The 19,786-nt window shown below is 35.0% G+C and overlaps 1 protein-coding gene across 7 annotated transcripts in view; it reads right to left on the bottom strand.

The window, feature by feature from the left end:
* The window catches only part of LOC118195618 (techylectin-5A-like), a 234,275-nt gene that overhangs the window by 53,378 nt on the left and 161,111 nt on the right, over window positions 1-19,786 (bottom strand). For 2 of the 7 annotated variants that reach the window (XM_085811293.1, XM_085811292.1), the window contains one exon: window positions 9,117-9,223. The exons of the other annotated variants lie outside the window; for them this stretch is intronic. The gene's annotated coding sequence lies outside the window, so the exon portion shown is untranslated. The remainder of the gene's footprint in view (window positions 1-9,116; window positions 9,224-19,786) is intronic. 7 annotated transcript variants of the gene reach the window in all.

The following is a 19,786-nucleotide window of genomic DNA, read 5'->3' as shown; positions in this document are numbered from 1 at the left end:
TCCTGAGTTTGATATTCTCTCATTCAGTCTTACAATGCAAAATAATAACTGAAAATTTCTTTTCGAAAATATAAGTTGATTTCAAATACAGTATCATACTTGTAAATGCCAGACAATATAGTTTTACTTTTAATCAGAAATACCAGCTCCCAATTTGATTTATTCTTCTGAAAAACAGTAGGACTGTTTATATGCAAGATATAATGTGCAGCATTAATTTACCTTAACAAAACTCCTACTTTCCGATGTGACTGCAGATACATAACCTTGTGAAAGTAATTATTGACTAACTGTAAAAAAACTTGAAGACAATACAATTACATCAAAAGTTAGCAATTTGATACACAGGCAGGAATATCAGCACTGTAAACTTTTCTTCTAACTAGGTACCGCAAAAATTATTTTTCCCTAATATATGTCAATATTTAATACCAACTAATAAAAATGTTCTTTCGTATTAAACGCACCCCATTGACGAATATAACAGCATTTCAGTTTCCGGCGAAAAATGTTTGGCAATTGTCTTTAGAACGACATCGAAGATATCATTTGCAGCGTGTCTTTTCCTCCAGGGAAACTCCACTAGGTAGGACTCGAGGTAGTGACCAGCTTGTTCCCACGGTGCTTTTTATTTTGCCATTTAGCACTTCCTCATATGCGTTCTATATTTTGCGTGTGTGCGCCAGTTTCAAGATAGTCGAAATTAGATTTGTGATTTACTTTACAATGGTACCCAGACTGTTCAAGATCTGTTTTATAACCATTCCAAAGGTTGGAAAAAATGGTCGTTCCTTCTTTAATGTTCTTTTGAATGCAGTGGCACTATGATCGGGGACCATTGCAAGAAATGTTTCTCTCGTTTCGTGACGAAGGTCATCAAAAAATCCAACATGGAGGCATTATTTTCATTTCCAGCACCACTTTTTCATCTCGTGAATATCCTTTCGTCGATTTTCACAAGCATTCGACGCCGCCAATTTTCTCCTTTTCTTCTGACAGCATTTCAAGATCTTCCGGAGATAACTGTTCCAATCCACTACCGTTTCGTCGGCTATTCCTAGTTGCTTTTTGCAGAACTTGACCAATGTTAGTTCTTCACACCAGCAATATATGAAACGTGAATCTGTTGCGAATATAATTCGACTTCCTTCGAACCAGTTTCCTACTCGCATTCTAAGACTTTTTTGGCATGCGCAGATGTTATACTTCCAAAAAATACGATCTTTGTTGATGTATAGCTTCACACCGAATTCAGAATGCTAAATTTCGCATTCTGAATTTCCCCGTAGTGTATTGTAATTCTGCAAATAGCGAACTGCCTCAGTTTCATTTCGAGATAAGTTCCACAGATCCATATAAATCAAAAGTAAGGCACACATTCTCTTTGACTTAAATTCTAAATGGATAGTTAACTATCTACTACAAAACTATTTAATTGAACCACGTACAAACACGGAAATGTTCAGAAGAGCATAGGTTGCCATAAACCGTGAAATATTTGGTAATTAATCGTTGAGGTGCGATTAACACTAAAGAAACAATAAAATTACAATAAACCTTTATAAAATACCAGGCTGCTTAAAATATAAACAGTTAACGCACGCCATTCTGGATAAATGTTCCTAACTTTATTTTAACATTAATTTATCAATACCAGAGAAACTTTACTTACGAATATAGCTTGCTAGACAACCAGAACAACCTCCATGCTATTGAAATGACTTCTAGACTAACTGCTTGTAGAATATTCGAATTTCATTTGTTTGCCTCAATTTTTACTTCTTGTACGAAGTAAAAAGAAAGTATTGTAATCGCGAAAAGTTTCAGGCAGCATATTTCAACGAAAATATCCATTTTGACCGCTATCGAATGCAATTTAACGATGTTTTTGCAAGATATCTGTAAGTAAGGACAGAATAAAAGACTCGTTTCCTTCAAAAAAAATATAAAATTGCTTTAAAATTAATTCTGAAGAGAATTTTTCGTGGCGTCTGTATGAACGTACGTACGTATCTCGCATAACTCAAAAACGAGTAGCCTCAGAACGTTGAAATTTTATATATATGACTGCTATAACATGTAGATGTGAACCTCGTATTTTGGTTGCAATCGGCCGCACCAAACACGTATATAAATATAATTATATATATATCCCCTCTGTTACCCGGCTCAGTGATCTCAGTTTCTTTACTCTTATATGTTTGTAAATTGTACATTTTTTGCTTTAAAAATAATTGAATTATTTTATCTTCCGCTTAAGGATTTTATGCCTTTAGTAAATTTGTGTGCAATATTTTTAGAATTATCAACAATTTTATAGTTGTTTAAGGGCCGCTAAGCCTTTTTTCTGATGGCGGCCATTGATTGTTTGCATTTTAAACAGCAGACTAGCGGATTTGTTGCCAATCTAGAGAAACTTAGCTTCGCAACAACAAAGATAACGCCTTCATTTACTATTGCCAATTAAATCATGCTTAATCCTTTCTGGAATTTTTTCGAGGAAATAAGTGTTTAAGATTTACTTAGTAATTTTTAATATAGATATTTTGAGTTTTTATGTATTTTTGCCTTCTCGCGAAATGAGAACTGAATTAATTGAATGAGAAATACTCAATCGTCTGTGAAAAACTGTTTCTTTTTTGTTTTGTTTCCTTAATTTCTTTTATACATCATTCTAGCTTTATTATTTATTATAGTATTTGAATAGACCATGTGGCAGCGATTAGATAATTCTATTCTTTAAATGATATACATTTTGTGCATTATGAGTTGTAATATGAACGAAATATAATACTGCTAAGGGAATCTAGCGCCAGAGTGTCGCTATGGTAAACAAATACCAGAGTGAATTTTAAAGAATGCATTTATTCTACTGTGGTTTATGCGCTGTCGGCGAAGTAGATTTAATTCAATCCAATAAGTTTAAATGAAATGCAAGAAAAATGAGTATAATTTAATATTACGTACAAGGAAGTCATGTGGTGTACACATCAAATTTTTTTTCTTTAGTAATAAACGTCAGCCGTTATCTGTTACTAGTCGTTATTAATATAACTGGCTATTTCATATCCCCAGCCAAAGAATATACACTCTTGATAGTAACATTGAGCCAAAGATGAAGTCTCATTCCTCATACGAATAAATTCGCATGCATTTTTGTAACATTATTGAAAGAAAATTCCGAAATTCTATGTAAGGGGTTAACCTGCTTTTGCGTGACTCAAATCTGGGTTCGCGTGCTAGAATTATCATACTGATGGTTTCGGTTTACGCCCCCCCCCTCCTCTAGCAACGGCATTTACTAAAAACGCAGTGCGTTACAATACACATTCCCAGATATTCTGTTTTTGAAAGAGCAATGCATTTCTGATTTGCAATTTAAATTATAAGGCAATAATAAAAAGCGAAGTCAATAATTCTACGGCTCTTTGTCAACAACAATAACAATAATGATAAAAAGCAGCATGCGCTTTAGACAGGGCTTAATTTCTAAAATTAGAAGTGCCGAAGCCCTATGGAAGCTCGTCAGCAAAGAGGAACAAGAATAAATAAATAAATAAAATGACTAATTAACTCATTAATAGCTTTAAAATTAAATGGTTAATTATCAAATTAATTAAAAGCTATTTAATTAATGTTTATAAATTGTTATTTAATCAATAATTATTATATAATTATAATTTATATTTATTGAAATAGTTCAATAATTAAAGATTAAAGTAGTTAAATTAAATATAAAGAGATAAATTTAATAAGCGTTTTTTAGTATAATTTTATAATAAAATTTTCGAGATAAAATTTCTACTGAAATCGTTATTTAGTTATATATAAAGAAGTGCATTTAGGCATTTAGGAAGTGCTTTTTATTTAGGACTTCGGCTAGAATTATGATTTATTACAAAAACTAAGAAGCACCGGAGCTGGTCCAATTTTAGCTCTGATCGTAGGGAGGGGGGAGTTCTTTTATCATCACAAAAATTAAATATACTGATGAAATAACGATAAACTGCTAAAATGCTACAAATAGAGCGAAACAGAATGAGGGCGTGAGGTTATGAGTGAGTGGAAACATAAAATGAGGAGAATCTTGGTGAGAGAAAACGTTTTGTTTGACCGCGGCTTTCTGCTGATATAATTATAGCCATCAAGCAGATGTCTGTCAGGGGTAAAATGAATCCTAAATCTGACTCCTAAGGATGAATGTAAAGTTGCTAGCTACAATTTTCACACACACACACCGCGTATTTGGTTACATTAGTGGATACTGCGGGAAGACGATGTATAGGACGTGCTTGAACAGTTTATCTCAGTATTTCACTCTTATTGTACTTGCTGTCACTTAACGCCACATTTAAGAACACAAATTTTCCTTCCTGCGAAGATAATTAACTGTAACCATCGATAACAATACACTAGATAAAATGGCATGGCGAGAAATTTACGCGTTCCTAAACAAACTCACCCAAATTTATTGCCCTTCTTAAAGGGAAAGTTTTCCGCATGTGAGTGAGGGGACTTTACTTGAACGTCTCATGTCCTCATGAGTTCGTATTTGTAGGGAAATAGAGTATTACAAGGTCTGATTATTGCTAAAATAAAACGATAGGAATTCTAATTTCTTTTTCTTACATTGTGGCTCAGTTTTATATAAAAAAAAAAAAGTAGCGGAGCTCATCTTATTTAGGCCTCCGGTGCGATCCGGCTAGAATTGTAATTTATCTTAAAAATTGAGAAGCACCGGCGCAATTTAAGCACTGGCTTTAGAGAAACATGAATTCTCCTTGTTAGTTTCTGAAATTAATCTGCGCAAATACGCACTTCTTTAAACTTCTAAGGTAGTATGCAGTAACCGCGGTATTAGTTCATTCCTGGCTATGATATTTCTTTGCTTTTTTAAGTGATCGTGGCAAAATATGTGAGGGCTACATAGCTAAGAGGAAAACCTTACAAATGTTTGCACAAAGAACATTCTAAAAGAATAAATTGTATTATTTGCACCATGGGAAAGCACATCACAGCTATCTGCTTGAGAGAAGAGATAGATGCTCTCGTGGAAGGTACTTTTAAGGAAAATTGATTGTATTCACATTGCACACCACTTTCTAAAAGAAACTGGTTTCTGTTTATCTTACATTGGGAAAAAACATGAAAATATTCATATAGTACTACGCGATGCAGGTTCAAATCTCAGTCCATATGGGCATACGTAAATAGTATATTTAGCGGTTCTTCCCTCCCCCATGTAAAGTTAGTTATGAGCCGTTTCCCTTAGAAATTCCACCATGAAATAATCTCTTTGATTAGGCATATATCTCTCTTGTGCTTCATGCTCAATTAAAGAAGCAAACGAAGTGAAATCAGAGAGACTGAGCAATAATACATTCTATGAAATACAATATAATCTATGAAAACATGCATTTTATGTATGACGAATTGTATATTTATAATCATTTATTTAAAAAATTTAATGTACAGTTGAAAAAATAAAACAATAAGAATTAGCGTTTCAAATTATTTTTGCAGCAGCACTTTAAGACACTAGCTTATCTAAACGCCAATTTTCGTTGCTTTATTTCTTCACCTGAACTCTACTTTCAAATCATTAGAGTAGTACATGTGGACAAATAAAATGTCAGTACAAGATTCAGAAAGATTTCAACTCAAACAACTCTGTATCAGAAGCAAAACGTATGGCGTTAGAACTATCTTATTAATTTAAATAATGCTGAAAATTATCTATTGAATGAAAATTATTTATCAATTAAATATATAATATGCTATATGCTTGAGGGAAGTATAAAAGTATAACATTCAAGTAGTTTGTTTAAAAAAAGTATACCAAAGGGCCTTTCAAATGTGTTGTTTACCGGTGACGTACAAGTTAAGCGTTGCTTGGGGTTAACCCATAGGCCGCCACTGTCAGTAGCTAAGCAATGTTAGATATTTAATATTAAATCGAAGCCCACTGATGCCCATCAAGGCAATTGGTTACCAGAATCCATCAATGTCCGTCAAGGTCACCGGTAACCTACAGGCTGAGAATCCCTTTAGTTAACACGTAGGTCACCGGTGTGGGGCGATGCAGTTAAGTTTAGATTTTAAATTAAAATTTAATAGAAATTCATCGATGCTGATCGACATAAAATGTTGAGGGTCACTTTGAGGTATTCGAAGCTAATTATAGCTTGAGTCATTTTCTCGATGTAAAGAGCGATAATATACCGTGAACATCAATCCAAATATTGTGATAAAAATCGCGAAAGTGAAATGCCAGCGATTTAATTAAACTCATAAAACGAATGTACTACGAAATTTTCTTCTTCTACGCCATACATTTTTTTTTTTTTTTTTTTTTTGCCCGCGAAACAAATGCAAATTAAAACGTAAACGATATACTCTTTCATGCATGAAGATTTAACGTCACAAGAGCAATAGAAGCTCATTGGTACATTTTCGAAACCCCTCCCTCAGTGGCTACGCTGATGAGCACTTGTGAAATATGCTTCCCGATAGCGCCATCTAATATAATCGTAACATATTGACATTCCGAAAATTTTGAAAAGGCATTGTTCGAACAAGTATTAACTCGAATGTAAAGTCGAACATACATCATCGAACAAGTATGCAAACACAAACTGAAGCTCACAAACCCAATATTTTTCAGAATTTCGTTCAGAGATGAAACAAATCGCACAAAAGCCAGTATATATGATGGCTAATAAAATATAAAGAAAAAAGAAACCTTCACAACATCATGCATTTATTCTACATAGCTTACATTACTCACTCCCAAGGATATTCCTCTGGATGCTGTGCTTTTACTTCCATTTTTCGAATACATATATTCTTAAAAGTTCTTCGGAACAGCTGAAGCAGAACACATTTTTGGAACATTTGCTTATTTTTGCAAAGGGTCTTTGGAATGATTGGTACATTGCTGAATGGTTATGAAAGAAGGGCTAGACCTTTCCTTGAATTATGGAAAACTGTGAAGCATGTTGTAACACGACAAGCTTTTCTTCACTCATTCCTACAATTTTATCAAATAAAAGTAAAATTTTATTGCCTATCGCTTTTCAAATGACAAACAAGTGACTAAATGTTTTTCATAAACAAGAAGCACGGCCTAATTTTGACCGCAACTTGTAAGGATAAAATTTCCATGTGTGGTCAGATAACGCTTTTGTTTGTTACAAACAAGGCTTAATTTCTAGAAGTGTTGCAGCCTATGGAAGACCGCCAGCAAAGAGAAACAAGAGTAAATAAATAAATAAATAAAATGACTATTAAAATCATTAATAATTTTAAAATGAAATAGTTAATCAGTATCATAGTAATTATTTAATTGATATTAGTAATTAATAAGTTCAATTATTAGTTAATTGATATATATTATTTAATTAACTCGTAATTAATTTACTGTTATTTATAAAAGTAACTAAAATTAAAGTAATTAAATAATTAAAATTACATAAAATGTACAAATTTAATAAAGCGATTTTTAATACAATTCTATTGCTAAAAATAAAATTTTCGACATCAAATTTCTACTGAAATAATTGCTCAGTTACATAAAAGAAGTGTGCCGGAATGTTCTTATTTAGGGTTCTAGTACGCTCCGGCTACAATTAGAGTACCGAAGTCGCCTTAAGCTCTTGTTACAAACAAATTTTCTCTAGATTTGATCCTTCTCACGTAACGGTACAAGTCTCACGACATTTTAATTAGCTCCCGTTTAATGCAGAAAACTTACATGTCAATTTAATAGCAAATTTACATAAATGCATTTTCAATTTATTCCCTCATCACTAATCTCATAAATATTTTAAACTTGTTCCAAAATTAGATCTTTTAAATTAATATTTAATCGGTCTACAAATTTAGCCTTTTTAATTAGATACATTCCGATGACCACGCGACTTTAGAGACACGTGATCATGTGTATAGCTCATGCAAACAAACAAAGTCCTCTTCTTCTATTGCGAAATGCATTTCATTATTCTTAATAAAAGAAAGAGTTTATTATTAATGCTGACAGGTTTCATCAGTACTTTAATTCCACATAAAAATATAACTGTTCTCTTTTGAAATAAATTTGCGTTGTTAAATGAACGAATTTTTTTAACTCCACTTATATGAGGTATTCAAATTGCATATGTGAATCTTTACGTCTTCATCCGATACAAGTGATTTTCATGCATAATGCACACATGTATCACTTTCTATCTTCAAACATATGATCTGCATAATGTCCTTATTTTTAGGAGGAAAACGTGTACAGCTTTTAGAAATATACCTTGCCATTAGATTTACCTATAACGACTTGATGTTTATATTGTAGAATTATCGTGTTTCGTTAGCGTTCTATAACAGAACATCGTTTTAAAGACCTTTAATGTGTAGGGTTTATATTTATTTTAACTAACATTTATTTTAAGTTTAAACTATCTTTCCTGTCAAGCTTTACTTTCCCCTGGAACTGCCAATGCCAGAGTATGTAAATTTTAGTAGAACGCGCAAGGATTCAAATTATCAGCGGAAGTATTCTGAGTTAAATAGAAAGGAAACGAGTTCGAAGGTGTGCTGTTCTTACTTCACGAGCGCGGAAGCAGTTAGCCAGAAATTGAAGAACCCCGCGTTTCGGCCTGTGTGCTTGCCTCGGAGAATTGTTAATCGTTCAACGTGATATTCAAAGTTTGCTGAATTAGCAGCGGTATTGTAAAACGCGGTGAGGTTAGTTACTTTTAGAGAGCCTCGTAGTTAGAGTCTTGTTATTATTTCTTTTCAGGTTCTTATTTTTATTTTACCGCCGGGTCGGCGTAGTTTGTGAGCGTCAAGAGCACGCAATTGTAATTTCTTAAGTTGAATAAAAAGGGACTTAAACCCTTAGCAAGACTCTGTCTAAATTCCAGTTTCAACAGTCACCTCTTGGTTGCGTGCAGGTTGGAGGCGCGCAACTCTACAAATGGATTAACTATATCGATAAATCGGCTAGCTCGAAATTCTGTTGAGGTACCGAAGAGCTTGTGAATTTACACCTTTTATACTTTGCAGTTTTAGTAATACAGTTGAAGAGAAATTAATGCTTACAATGCTACTTAAAATATTCTACTTACTCTGAAATATAAAACTGCTTCCGTATGATTGTACTAAACTAGGTAAAAGCAGGTAGCCTGTTTGAAAGATGTCTTAACTATTCCGTTCAGAATGGGCATACTCATTCCTGGAAATAAAACTGCTTCAATATTGCAGTTAAAATATCACGGTCAATAAAAGATTTAAGTATTTAGTATTTAGAAGTTAAGAAAAATTATATTACAAAAGTTAGATTGGCAACAATTTTACATTGTTATTATGCAAATTTTATTTTTTTTAAATAAAGAATTTATTACTCAAAAATCAATTAGGAAAATGATTAAAGCAGGTTTGAGAGACGTTCTAGCAGAAGTGCCCCATCAGGATTTACAAAAATGGAGGGGAAAAAAGAGTAAAATATTATAATATGTATATACTTCTTTGGTACGACGTGAAGAAGGTATTGTAATCGCGAAAATTTTCGGGTATAATAATTTGAACGAAAATATCTGTTTTGTCCTTTCCCATATCCATTTTGACGAATTTGTTTGCGTGGCATCTAGACGTACAGATAGAATAAAGGTGTGCGTTTCCAAAAATGGATTGTAAAAAAGGTTTTAATGTAGATTCAGATTTAATTTTTTTCCCGTTACGGCATATAATATATAAAGGTATGTATCTCGCTTAACTCAAAATCGATTAGCCATAGAACGTTGAAATTTTATATATGGAACTGCTATGACATCTAGTTGTACATTTCATTTTTTAATAGCAGTCGGATACAGTATAAAGCTATTAGGTTATTTGGAAGCAAGAGACTTAAAAAATGAGCAACGCCTTCGCTGGGAATCGAACCACGGACCTCTGGAATACGCGCCTAGCGTGCAGACCAACACATTACGAAGGCACGCCCAGAAGACGGGAGAAATACCTTATATACTCCCCCTTTTAAATGGAGAGGGGGGTTTGTAGGGGACCCAGTCTCCAAATCCTGGGTGTGGAGATTCATAATCCCAGGTGGACCCTTTTAGCTCAGGCACCATTGTAGAGACATTAGGTATTTTGGAAGCAAGAAAGATGAACAACGCCTTCTCCGGAAATCGAACCACGGACCTCTTGAACACGCGCCCAGCGTGCAGACCACCACACCCGAAGGCACGCTTAGAAGGTGGGAAAGATACCTTATAACAGATAAACCTAAAACACCAAATACTGTTAAAAATAGTTAAAAATGATATTTTACAATTCATATTAAAGTTTCTAGGCAATAAAATGAAATTCGGCGAACAGGCATTAAGGCCAAATTTACTAGTGCACAAAACTGAAAGTTAAACTTTTGGTGCCACTGGGCAGAAAGACACTGAAGTTAGTACACAAAACTGACTTTTGACAATATACTACTAAAAGTAACTAATGTAAACAAATGGCGGCCTCTTTAGGCTTAAAACAATTTAAACTTTTAAACAGTTGATAATTCTACAGCTATTGCATGCAGATTACCTAAATGCATAAAAACCTTAGCCGGGACATAAGAACAACATAATTCAATTACTTTTAAATTAAAAAAAATGACAATTTACCAACATATAAGAATAAAAAAAACTGAGCTCACCCATCCGGGTAACAGAGTGGGTGTATATATGTTTGGCCGATTGCAACCAAAAAGAGAGGTGCACAACTACTTGTTATAGCAATCTGATATACAAACTTTTTTATCTATATTTTTTATATATATTTTTATATAAGTTTCTACCGCTACTCATTGCTGAGTTATGCCAGATACGTACATATGTATGTATCTCAGAGATACCGAAGTCACGAAAAAAAACTCTTCTGAATCCATTTTAAATGTATTTTACAGTCCGTTTTGGAAAAAAGAGTCCTTTATTCTGTCCGTACGTACAGGTGTCACGCAAAAATACTGCCCAGGTGGATTCCAGAGCGGTCAAAATGGATATTTTTGTTTAAATATGTTCCCGAAATTTTTCGCGTTTACAATACTTCCTTTAATTACGTACAAGGAAGCAAAAAGAAAAAAAAAATTAAGAAATATATTTGTTTGCCGCAGAAAAATGCGCCGGCTGTATTAATATAATAAAATATCTGCCATAAAAATATATGAAACAACTTATGCTAACATTGCATTCTAACGTAGCTCTCGATTCTCAGATGTCTTCCATGAGATAGATGTATGACATAATTTTTAGCTCCATGAACAACAGAATTGAAAGCCCTGTTCGAAATAAATAATGTAAATGGAATAAAATTCTGAAATATAGAACGTAAATATTTTTAGTAATCGATTTATTAGTGATAATGTATATCAGCTTAACTCGGCAATTTGCAAAAATAAATTACTTCGGAGTTATAATTCAGAAAATTCTACATTAAATACAATCGTTTATAGTGATATTTAGACGAGAAAAAGAATGGGTCTTTAGAATGAATGATAAAAACGTGACACGTTCTCAGAAACAGAATATGTTTTTATTACTTTACCTAGCGTACGCTCCATTTAGGATTATATTACTTAATAGTGGCTAGGTAATAAATAACTTAGACGGATACTGCAAAGTATATTCTCAGAAATTTAATAACGAAAATCATTCTAACATTTTTAATATGAATCAACTGGGTTGTTCAATTATAGAAAAATGTTTTAAGCTTGTTCTTGTCGTCTAGACTGTGAATTCCATGGAAGAATGTTTGTCAGAGCCTCAAGGAAGTTGGACTTCTACACTTCCACCCCATTTTTGATGGATAGTACACCGGGGGGGGGGGAGTCCGAGGGTCTCACACCCCTTTCCCCTACCATCGGACCACACGACAGCACTTTCGGCTCGCCATATGCTTGGAGTGTCTCCATGCCACAAAGACACTACACATTTATAAATATCCATGCCTTCTCCGGGATTCGAACCCGGGCCCTTTGGTATCATAGTAGACTCACCTAACCACGATACCATCTGGGCGGCATATTTTAAGGTTATTTACATAACAGGAGAGGTATACAGGACGTTCTTAAGAAAAAGAGCGGGTTGTCTAGTTAGTTAAGGAAAAGCACATTAAGATATTTTTTCCTCAGGAGGAAGCATGTCTTCGTGGAGCTATTTCTAAAGGTAACCGGCTCATATTTATATTACATATAAGAAAAATCCCGGAAACTACAGGCAGACTGTCTCTTTGTTGGGACTCTAAGAGAAAGTGATTTCTTGATTACGGCAACCTATACTATAGCTATTTGCCAATGGGCAGGGATGCCTTCATGGACAACTTTCGAAAGAAAATTACATAACGTAAGAGAGAAACCATATGATTTTATGACATACAGGACAGAAACAACATGCAGCTAGCCTATTAAAACACCGGGAATAAAACTAAAGGGCAGGCTATTAGATTTCCTTGCTTTAGCCTCTCTAATTTAGAAAAACCTGCTTCGCATTTAAGAATATGTCTAGGAAAAATCACTCCGCTTGATTTAGAGGGTGTTCGTTCTTAAAATACAATGGGCTTTTAAGGTGTTCTTGCCTGCATATAATATTACTACCAACTTTGTATCTTCTAACTGTTAATTTTTAAAAAAACGTTTAATCATTTAACGCATAAAACTAATTGCTAAACGAGGTGTGGGCTATTATTATATATGGAGGTGCATTATTATACGGCATTTGAAATATCTTTAGTAAATTGCGACATTGGTGCAAATATTTATAAAAAATATATTATTATTAATTATACCAGTTAACACATTATATATTACAGTATAAAGTAAAATAAATAAAATAAAAGTACAGATTCTTTTATTTATTTATAATGTAAAATAAATAAAATAAAAGTACAATTTTTTTTTATTTATTTATCAAATTGCCTGGCCATTGATCATCAGATCATTAGGCAACGCGGTCTCTAATAATACTTTACAATACAGGTCCAAACTCTAAAGTGCAGAGCACGCGTCCAGGTGAGCAGCGTCCATGACTTGTAAAGAATGACAGAAAGCACATAAAGGTGAAACAGTCAGATTAAAACGAAACAAATGAGCACCAAAGCAGTCACGTCCAGTCAATAGTCTAAACTCGGACACAGCAGTAGCACGCGAAAAATCCGAGACACCGACGGCTTTTAATTGCACCCTCCATGACTTATTTCCAGTAGCACTAACAGCAGCATTACGAAAAGATTTTTTATAAATCCTATTGATTTCAAGTTTAGCAGAGTGAAGAGATAGGTCTATGGAAGACCTCTGGAGAATATCCGTACCTTTTCTTTTTTGCCAAAAGGTCCGCCATCTCATTTCCCCAAAGGCCACAGTGTGATGGCACCCACTGGAACTCATCCTTTGTCTGAATTCTACTCAACAACTCCCTGCAACTCTGGACACGAGCACTTTCCTAGGTTACTTGCTAAAGCCTGAAAAGCAGAACTTGATTCCGATAAAATTACAACCTTATCAAGAGCAGAGAGACGAGCAGAATGCTGGTGAAGAGTTAAATGGATGGCTTCGAATTCACCGTCAAAATGGGTTGTAAATGAGAGCCAACGTGTAATTATCCGAAAGGTAAGAACGGTTTTTTCGGGTCAAAAGGTAAGATCTGCACAAGTGGCAATTTTCAACTCCCGTGTTTGGTTATTTAATTCAAATCTGCAGGAGCTTTGCAGTGAGAGGGCACTAACGCTGGATGTGCACGACCAAGGTAATCATTTTATTATTCTCGGGAACAAAATGCTTTACCCACTCTCTTATGCATTACACTACCTGGAGAATAAGCCTTTGACATGTGTATGGGGACTTATCCTTCTTTAAAAGTCTTATGTTTGCTTCCCAGAGAGAGACAGGCATGCATTTAGAAGTTATAATAGAATTTTAAGGCATATTTATTTTTTAAATGAAATTTGTCCTCTGAAACTGTGTTTTACTTACATGAAAGAAGTGCCGGAGACGTTTTATTTAGGACTCCGGCGCGCTCCTGCTAGAATTACGATTTACCTCAGAAATTGAGAAGCACCCGGGCTCCTGTGGGCTCCGGCGCAATTTAAACTCTGCTTATACCGGTAATCAAAAGTCAGAATTATCTACTGTTAAGGATGCTGGCAGTAGAAATAAATTACCGGATATATGTTTGCCAACATTTCTGTCCGATATGAGGATTGGAGCTATTTTAAAATTAAATTTAATAGCATAACTTCTAACAATTCTTACTTATCGTTAAGTTGAAAAGCTTTATTATTTTAAGATCATCGCTACGAGGTGTAGCAACACAAATTGAAACAGAAGACGAACCCTTTCAATCATTACATAAAGCAATAAAAAATCGCTTTGAGAATAAACGCTTAATTGTTGACAGATATTAACGCCATTATAAACATGGCAAAAATAAATCATGAATCAGCGGTCGAGTTAAAGAAGTTACTGGATAATATTTCTCGAAATACTAGAGCTCTTAAGCACTAGAGCATTGAACGACACACATTTTCGGATCTCATATTCATATATTTAATTCTCACTAAATTAGATAAACTCGTAAATTGTCGCCCAGACGGTATAGCGGTTAGGGATACTACAGTATCGAAGGGCCCGGGTTCGAATCCCGGAGAAGACATGGGTGTTTGTAAATGTATAGTGTCGGCGCAGCATGGCGGCACTCTAAATATGCGGCGAGCCTAAAGTCCTCTCGTGTGGACAGGTGAAAGGGAAGAGGGGTGGGAGGACCCCCGGATTTCCCCACGGGTGCTCTTCCTCAAAACTGGAGGTAAAAAAGAAGTCCTACTTTTCGAAGTAGGCTCTGGCAACCATTGTTCCACGTAATATGGACAAGACAACAACTCGTAAATTATTCGAAATGGATTTGAATTCTACAGAGCCTCCTAATTGGGCACACTTTATCGCATGTCTTGAGAAAAGATGTGAGGTACTCGAAAACTCAAGTAAAATTACCAATTCAACTTCCAAGCTTTTCACTCTTAATTTCAAAGAAAAGGGATTTCTAGTTACACTTGTAAACTATATAAATCGACGGATAAAATTTATATGTGGGATGAATCTGAAAATTTGGCAGTGAATAAGCCGTTTTGAGACTGTAAAAAAAATGCTGCAGTGAATAAGCCGTTTTGAGACTGTAAAAAAAATGCTATCTTCGCATTGCCTTAAACCATCGCATAAAGCGACAGAATGTAAATCAAACAGTTCGTGCAGTTTATGCAGTTCGCGCCATCATAGCCTGTTGCTTTCTTCTCAGCGGAAAACACCTGCCATCGAAGCGCAAAGAGAAATTTAGAACGATTTTTCCTCCGCGCCAGATCCGCCTCGATCCGAAGTAGCTTATAAGTAAGATATGCTTACTTACTGCCTTCTACGCCCGAAAGAATATCGGAACTGTTTTGTGGTGACAGCTATTATTTACTTTAGGGATAGAGATGGTGAGCTTGTCCTTGCAGAGTAAATCATTGATAGCTTTTCAATGTGTAATTTCGTGACTGTTGAATGTTTAACCAGACTTCGTTCAAATCGCAAGAAAATTAACGTTTCGGTTTCCCGCTTGAGTGATAGAACCTTCGAGATAAAACAAAATCTTAATGCCATTATCTTTAATAAAGAAAAAATATAATATAAAAACTTAGAATTTTTAATACCTAAAATAACTAATATTACTTCAAACCAGAAACTGGATATTACATCCTTAGAAAATTTGAATTCTGTTAAATTTGCTGATCCTTAATTTTACAGTCGCAAAAGACTGATCTTTTTTCTTATTAAAATGCGAAAACATTTCACTGAAAACTCTGATCGTACACTTAATTCAGTATTTGGTTATACTATTAGCGAAAAATTGATAACAGTTCGAAAGAAGAAGCCTCGGTATACTGTGGGTTAATCCAAGAATCAAACGATTTGAATCAAAGCATAAAGAAATTTTGGGAAATTGAAGATAGATGAAGAGAAACGTGGGTAAGAGTTCGAAAGAATTATTATGCAAAAATCATTTCTTAAGAACACATTCTAGAAATAAGAATGGAAGGTATGTTGTCTAAATGCCTATGCAGAGTGAACAATATTTACTTCTAGGTAATTCTAAAGATACCTCGTTAAAGGGATCAAATTCCTTATGGAGCAAACTGCTTACGGAACCAAAATTACTATACTTTTATCAAGATTTTCTCAAGGAATATGAAACTTTAGGCCACATCTAAGAAGTACATGAAGATGTAAATTTGGAGCCATCGTATTATATTCCCACAGCACGGAATATATCGTCCAGATTAAAGTTCAACAAAACTAAGAGTCCTATTTGACTTTTCTGCAAAGACATCAGCTGGTACACATTTAAATGAGCAGTTACTGAATGGAGGCATAGCGCAGGAAAATTTGTTTTTCATTATGATAAGATTGAAGAAACACACTGTCGCAGTCATTGCTGATACAGAAAAAAATGTATCGTCAAATTTTAATAGATACAGGCCAGAGAAAATTTCAACGAACTCTTTGGAAAAAAATTCCCAGGAAGAAATCAAGACATATCAACTGAATACCGTTCCATAGAGCACTACTAATGCCCCTTTCCTTACTACCTGAGTCCTATGACAATAAGCGGAAGATGAAGGAGAGGAATTTCCATTAGCTGCTTCAGTAACAATTCAAGATTTCTATATGGATGATGTTCTATCGGGAGCATAAAACTTAGAAAAAGCTAAAGAACTGTAAAATCAATTAGACTTTTAAATCGAAGGGGCATTAACCTTCATAAACGGTTCGCGAATCGCAGAGAATTACTGATTAATGTTGTTAATAAGGCTGAAGATCATTCAGTCTCCAATGAAACGAAAATTGAAACGAAGGTTTTTGGTACTGTATGGAATCCAGATTCAAATTCTTTCACATTCATCGTAGCTACAAAATCCCACGATTACTACACTAAAAGTCGGATTTTATATTGCTCGATTATTTGATCCACTCGGTTTAACTAAACAAGATATTACAAAAGACAAAATTTGTTTGAAAAATATTGGTGGTCTTCAAAAATTTGGGTGGAAATGATGTACTTCTCGAAACGAAATCTCGTGAGTAGAAGAATTTCTTCACGTCGATGCCTAAACTAATGTTGTAATTATTATAATCGAAAACCTTTGTCTAGCAGTGCTGTTGAAATTGAATTCCATAGATTTCCTAATTCAGAATTGGTTTATGGAGCATGCATTTATGTCAAATGCATATCGCAGTCGGGCTCCAGTTCAATAATTCTTTCGGGAAGTAAATCCAAGAGTCGCGCCGTTAAAATCAGTTTCTATCCCAAGATTTCGAAAACCGCTTTGTGTGGTACAACGTTAGTGTCGCAGTTAATGAATAAGGTGCTAAAAGCACTTAAATTGCTAAAAGCACTGAAATTAGACAAGATATACACGTGGTGTGACTCATCTGTGGTTCTTGCATGGATTCAGAGTGAGTGAGTGAGTGATTATGGCGCAAAAACCAGAGATGATTATGACGCGCCAAACACAAGATGAGATGATTACAATTGATGATATTAAAATTCAATAAATAAAAACAAGTAGATAAATGTACCAAATCCAGAGGATGAAGTCATAGACACAAGTTAAAAGCACATATTAAAATTCAAGACACAGTCTTCAAAACAAATTACATTAGGTAATAAAAGCCAATCTCTTTTAAATAATAAAATAAATTACAATTGACCTCTCTTCCGATTAAACGGTCGAGAGGTAAGTCACAGCTATTAAAATATTTCTGGCGAACACTATTAAAACATGGACACTCAATTAAAATATGACGAACAGATAAACAAACATTACAATTAAAACAAACAGGCTCATTTTCAGCTTTGAGAAGATAGTTATGTGTGACTCTAGTGTGACCAATTCTGAGGCGAGTCAAAAGAACGTCCTCCTTACGATTTCCAGCAAAATCCCAATGCTCAATTCTAGGCTTGACGTTTCTCAACTTGTTGTGATGCTGAATATCCCAAATTTGCTGCCATTTTTTCCGTATCTTCCCCTTGATGACACAGCAGATGTCTTTAAAAGAAATAAGGCGAGTAGACGGTTCAACAGCATATTTGGCTGCGATGTCTGCAAGCTCATTTCCCTTTATTCCAGCATGTCCAGGAACCCAGCAGTACAGGACTTCATATCCTCGAATCGTTAAATTTCTATGAATTTTGAGAACATCCACTACCACAGGATTCTGAGTGTTGGGAAAAGCTTCCAAGGATTTAAGAACACTATACGAGTCTCTATAAAATATGAACTTTTTGTGGCAGAGCTTTGAGATGTAAAAAAGACCATAATATATTGCAGTTAGTTCAGATGTTATGACTGAGAAAGCATGGTGCAGGCATCTGCTCTCAATGTAATCTTCAAATACAAAAGCCATCCCGACATGATCATTTGACTTTGATCCATCTGTGTATATCGGATAATAACTGCTATATCTGTGCCTGTGCTCAGCGAAAAGTTGTTTGTAAACGATCTCGTTAGTGCTCGCCTTTACGTGATGTTTGAAAACATCAAGAAGCTGGATCCGTGAATTTTCCCAAGGTGGAATTTCAAAATTCTGTACTGCTTGGGGGTGCATATCAGAGAGGGAGAGTTCCTCAATGACAGAGCGAACTCTTAAAGGGAAAGTAGGAACACAGGATGGACGTGTTTCAAATAATGTGTTACACTCATTATCATGTAAGCACAGCTTATTGGGATGTTCAGGTTGGGATAGAATATTAAAATATTGCAAAAGGGACAATTGCTCACGCCTCAGATAAAGTGATGGTTCGTTAGAGTCAACATATAGGCTCTGTACAGGAGAAGTCCTGAAAGCTCCTGAACAAATCCGCAGACCTTGATGGTGAACAGGATCCAGTTTTAACAAAACTGATGACCGAGCGGATCCATAAACAACTGAGCCATAGTCCAGTCTAGAGCGGATAAGCGCTCTGTAAATGCGAAGCATGGAGCTACGCTCTGCACCCCAGGAGGTGTTCGCCAACACTTTTAAAATATTTAGTGTTTTTAGACACTTCCTTCTCAGGTTTAAAACATGAGAAAGGAAAGTCAATTTTCGGTCGAACGTCACTCCTAAAAATTTTACTTCCGGCGCAACTGGAATAATTGTATCATTGAGATATAACTCAGGTTCAGGATGGAGACCACGCTTCCTACAAAAGTGCACGCACCCAGTTTTCTGTTTTGAAAAAGTAAATCCCTGTTTGTCTGACCATTCTTGGATCTTATTCAGAGCCATCTGCATTTGCCTCTCTACATATCTCATGTCTGCCCCTCGACAGCTAATCTGCAGATCATCAACATACAGAGATACCAAGATGGTGGGAGGAAGTTCTTTCAGTACAGAGTTTATTTTTAAAATGAACAGCGTTACACCCTCTTCAGCCTTGAGGCACACCCTCTTCCTGTTCAAAAACATCTGACAAAACAGAGCCAATCCTGACTTAAAAAGTTCTAGAATTCAAGAAATTCTGAATGAAAATTGGTAGGTTGCCGCGCAAGCCACTCTCGTGCAGATCCCGAAGTATACCGTATCTCCATGCCTTATCGTAAGCTTTCTCAATGTCGAAGAATACAGAGACAAGTTGACTTCTGACAAAGGCCTTTCGAATAGATGTCTCTAAAAGAAGCATATTATCTACAGTCGTTCTTCCCTTTCGAAAACCGCTTTGATAAGGCGATATAATGTTATTATTTTCCA

This window comes from Stegodyphus dumicola, chromosome 2 (genome assembly GCF_044657685.1).
Source record: "Stegodyphus dumicola isolate Sdum_Otavi_A_Nest chromosome 2, ASM4465768v1".
In the NCBI taxonomy this organism is placed as follows: Eukaryota; Metazoa; Arthropoda; class Arachnida; order Araneae; family Eresidae; genus Stegodyphus; species Stegodyphus dumicola.
This window is presented reverse-complemented; position numbering and strand designations above follow the sequence as displayed.